This window comes from Octopus bimaculoides, chromosome 1, assembly GCF_001194135.2.
Source record: "Octopus bimaculoides isolate UCB-OBI-ISO-001 chromosome 1, ASM119413v2, whole genome shotgun sequence".
Taxonomy (NCBI): domain Eukaryota; kingdom Metazoa; phylum Mollusca; class Cephalopoda; order Octopoda; family Octopodidae; genus Octopus; species Octopus bimaculoides.
The window spans coordinates 28196281-28200871 of NC_068981.1; positions in this window are offsets into that span (position 1 = coordinate 28196281).

A 4591-nucleotide genomic window follows, 5' to 3' on the forward strand; every position below is an offset into this window, starting at 1 on the left:
GTTTCCGTCTCCCGAATCCACTCACAAGGTTTTGGTTGGCCCGAAGCTATAGTAGAAGACACTTGCCCAAGGTGTCACACAGGAGGACTGAACCCGGAACCATATGGTTGGGAAGCAAGCTTCTTATCACACAGCCACTCCTGCGCCTTAAAATAAGTAATTTATTTCTGCTCTAGGCATAAGGCCTTGAAAGAGTTTTTTTGGGGAAAAGTGCTACTCGATAACATCGAGTTCCAGCACTCAACTGGTATTCATTTCATCGACTCCGAAAGGACGAAAGCAAAGTCGACCTCGGTGGAGTTTGAACTCAGAACGTAACGGCAGACGAAATGCCGCTAAGCATTTCGTCCGGCGTGCTAACGATTCTGCCAGCTCGCTTGTGTGTGTTTCTTTTAATTCTTTTCTTATTTATTTTATTCATTCGTCTGCAGACAAGGGTTTAGTCTAACCAATCGACCCCAGTGCTAGTGTTTTGGTCAGGTACTTATTGTATCGGTTTTTTTCTAAAACCGCTAGGTTACTGGAAGGTAAACAAGCCAACACTGGATATACGTAGGGATTTCATACAATCCCCATTTACCGAATTGACTCACAAGAAATGTACACTCCCTCCCCAGTATTTGACTACTATATGCTGCTAACATCAGCAGGTGAAGGAACCAAGGAAATAAACTCTGGTATAATTTCAAAACACGAAGAAAAGCTCTGTAATCACCTATATATTATACTTCAAGGTATTTTGTCCGAATAATCATAAATTTTAACTTCGGTTAAGGTAAGGTCTCAAAATTTGTGGGAGATTAGAAATATAAAATGGATCTCTACTGAAACTTGCAAAAAAAATAAATAAATAAAAAGCATTGGATGAACTCCTAACGACGATACCGGACCGACCAACCATTCGAGGATACACTCAGAGAAGATCAGCAACTACAAACTCGATCATCGACCAACTTTAAATCATAAAACGACAATAAAACTTTAAAAAAAAAAAATCAAAGTGGTGCTCCAGCATGACTGCAGTCCGGCGACTGAAACCAGTAAAAGAATAAGGAATGCGTGCCAGACGATTAAACCCCTTCTAGATATTTATTTTATTGGCCCTTTGAGAGACGGAAGCTAAATTCAACGTCGGTGAGGTACGAACTTAGAATAAACATAAAGAATGCAACAGAATATCACACGTCGTTTTCTCTGCCACTTTATGAAAAGAGCAACATCTGTTGCTCAGATATGGGAGTAATTAGAAAAAAAATACTATTATTATCCCTATTAAGGCGGAGAGCTGGTAGAATCGTTAGGGCGCTGGACGAAATGCTTTTCTTTGGCGCTTTATGCTCTGAGTTCAAATTCCGCCGAGGTCGACTTTGCCTTTCATCCTTTCGCGGTCGATAAATTAAGTACCAGTGAAATACTAGGGCCGATGTAATCGACTAGTCTTCCCCCACCCCACCAACAATTTCAAACATTGTGTGTCGATAGTAGAAAGAATTATTTAGGCGGCGAGCTGGCAGAATCGTTAAGCATGTCGGACGAAATAATTAGCGGTATTTCGTCCGCTGCTACGTTCTGAGTTCAAATTCCGCCGAGGTCGGCTTTGCCTTTCATCCTTTTGGGGTCGATAAATTAAATACCAGTTTCGTACTGGGTCGATCCAATCGACTGGACCCTTCCCCAAAACTTTCAGGCCTTGTGCCTAGAGTAAAAATGATTATTTAGTCGGAGAGCACACCGGACTAAATGCTTTTCTTCGACGCTTTATGCTCTGAGTTCAAATGCCGCCGACGTTCAGTCTGCTTTTCATACTTTCGGGGTCAGTATAATAAGTTCTAGCTGAGTACTTGGATGGAGATAATATACTTGCCCCTCCCCACAAAAATTGCTGGTCCTACGCCAAAATTCGAAGCCATTATCATGGGGCTGAGCTGACAGAATTATTAGCACGCTAGATGAAATACTTTGCAACTTTTTTCCTGGTAATTTACGTTCGAAGTTCAAATTCTGCCAAGCTCGATTTTGCCTTTTATCCTTTCGAGGTCGATAAGATAGGTACAAGTTTAGCACTGGTGCCGATATAATCGACTAGCCCTTTCCCCAACAACAGTCCAGACCTTGTGTCTTTAGTAAAAAGAATCGTTATTTTAATATTTCTGGGTTCAGATTCCGCTTTAAGCATCTCTACCATTTATCCTTCCAAAGTTGATAAATAAATACCAGATAAATGAGGATGCCAAAGTCATCTACTAACACACTTTTTCCAAATTCCTGGTCTTGCTCCTACTAAGAAATTATTACATAACAATCACCAGGATGATAGATGGAAGGGGAAGCAGTTGGTATTGAAAACTTGAGAAGTTCTTCAGAAACATCTCTTTCGTTTACAGTTCAAATTTCGGTAAGGATTGGGTCGTTGCACACATTTTGACATGAAGAATTGCCACAAAGGAAGGGGTCAAACACACAAAAAGATTTTAGGATTAGATATAAATCGATTTTATTAAGTTCTTTACACTGATTTAGAATTCATGTTATTTTTGTGGGATCCACATGACACTTGGGGGAAGGGGTCATATAAAATGATTACTTAAAAATTTATATGCAATCGATTGGTTTACTCAAAATATTTTAACAAATCTAATACAATTCCCAATAATAATTACTTATAATAGAATGTTTTGTAAACATCAAATGGTTTTGAGTGTCTCTTACAATGAAGGGGGTCTATAGGGGGGGGGGCTGAGAACCACTGAGTGTGTGTATCAGAACAAATTTTGTTTCACCGAATCCTGAATATGTACCTTGTACTCATTTTGTCGGCTGCGAAATGTTGAAAAGTGGAATGAAACAATCTAATTATTTTTTCTTTTATCTCTTACATGCTTCAGGTCAGTAGACTGAGGCCATACTGGGGCACCGCCTTGAAGGATTTAATCGAACAAACCGAGCCCAGTAATTCATGTATTTTTTATACGTAATTTTTTTTCTTTTTTAAGTGTGGTACCATTTCTACTTGTCACTTTTGCTGAACCACTAAGTTACTGAGATGTAAACAAATCCAAACCGATATCAAGCGATGAGTGTTGGGGGGGGGGAAAAAAAGGCAAACATTCAGACACACATATCAATATATGTACACACACACACACATACACACACACACACACAAAGGGCTTTTTACAGTTTCCGTCTACCAAATCCACACATCAATGGTAATGATGGTGGCGGCAGTGCTCAGCAGCCATGAAACTATATGCCTTATAGTTAGGGTATGCCGGTCTTCTCTACCTGTTGAAGGTTCGATTTGACAGACGTTTAGCTGTAATATCTAATGCCATACAAAGACTCCCAAATTGGGAAGATGAAATTTATAATAATTTTATGCAATTAGAAGTTCGTGCATTTTAGCCTCGAGTCGACAAATGCCTGTGAATAAATTTGATAGACAGAAACTGTGAGAAGCCCTTGTGTGTGTGTAATTGTGTTTGTGTTTGTAGCCCCACGGCCTGATAACTGCGCTGGTCTGTTTACAATACTGAAACTTAGTGGTTCCAAACGCGGAGAGCTGGCAGAAACGTTAGCACGCCGGGCGAAATGCTTAGCGGTATTTTGTCTACCGTTACGTTCTGAGTTCAAATTCCGCCGAGGTCGACTTTGCCTTTCATCATTTCGGGGTCGATAAAATTAAGTACCAGTTACGCACTGGGGTCGATGTAATCGACTTAATCCTTTTGTCTGTCCTTGTTTGTCCCCTCTATATTTAGCCCCTTGTGGGCAACAAAGAAATATGAAACTTAGTGGTTCCATAAAAGTAGCTGACAACGGGATTCACACAAGTACTGGGGCTGATTTGTTCGATTAACCCTACAAGATGGTGCTCCAGCATGCTGTTGTTGGCACTCCGTCGCTTACGACGTCGAGGGTTCCAGCTGATCCGATTAACGGAACAGCCTGTTCGTGAAATTAACGTGAAAGTGGCTGAGCACTCCACAGACACGTGTGCCCTTAACGTAGTTCTCGGGGATGTTCAGCGTGACATAGTGTGAAGTGTGACAAGGCTGACCCTTTGAATTACAGGCGCAGCAGAAACAGGAAGTAAGAGTGAGAGAAAGTTGTGGTGAAAGAGTACAGCAGGCTTCGCCACTATTCCCTGCTGTAGCCTCGTGGAGCTCTAGGTGTTTTCGCTCAATAAACTCTCACAACGCCCGGTCTGGGAATGCTCCAGCATAAACACAGTTTAATAACTAAACAAATAAAAAGAGACAAAAACCATGAAAAACATGACCGTGTAATAAAATTAATTAACTTTGCGGCCACATTGTTTCGACTTGAGTCTCATTGGACGTCACTTTAGGTAACTAACATCTACTATAACCTCAACCTGGCCAATAACCAGTGAGTGAATTTGTCAGAATAAATGGTATGGAAGACTGTAGTGTATATATTTATGTATGTATGTTTGCATATATATATGGCCCCCTGCACAAAGATGACACGCTAATTCATGAAGCATTTCATAATTTTAAGTTAATAAACATCTTTAAAAGACCTCTGCATTTTCAAATCCTCTTCCCTATATATATACATATATATA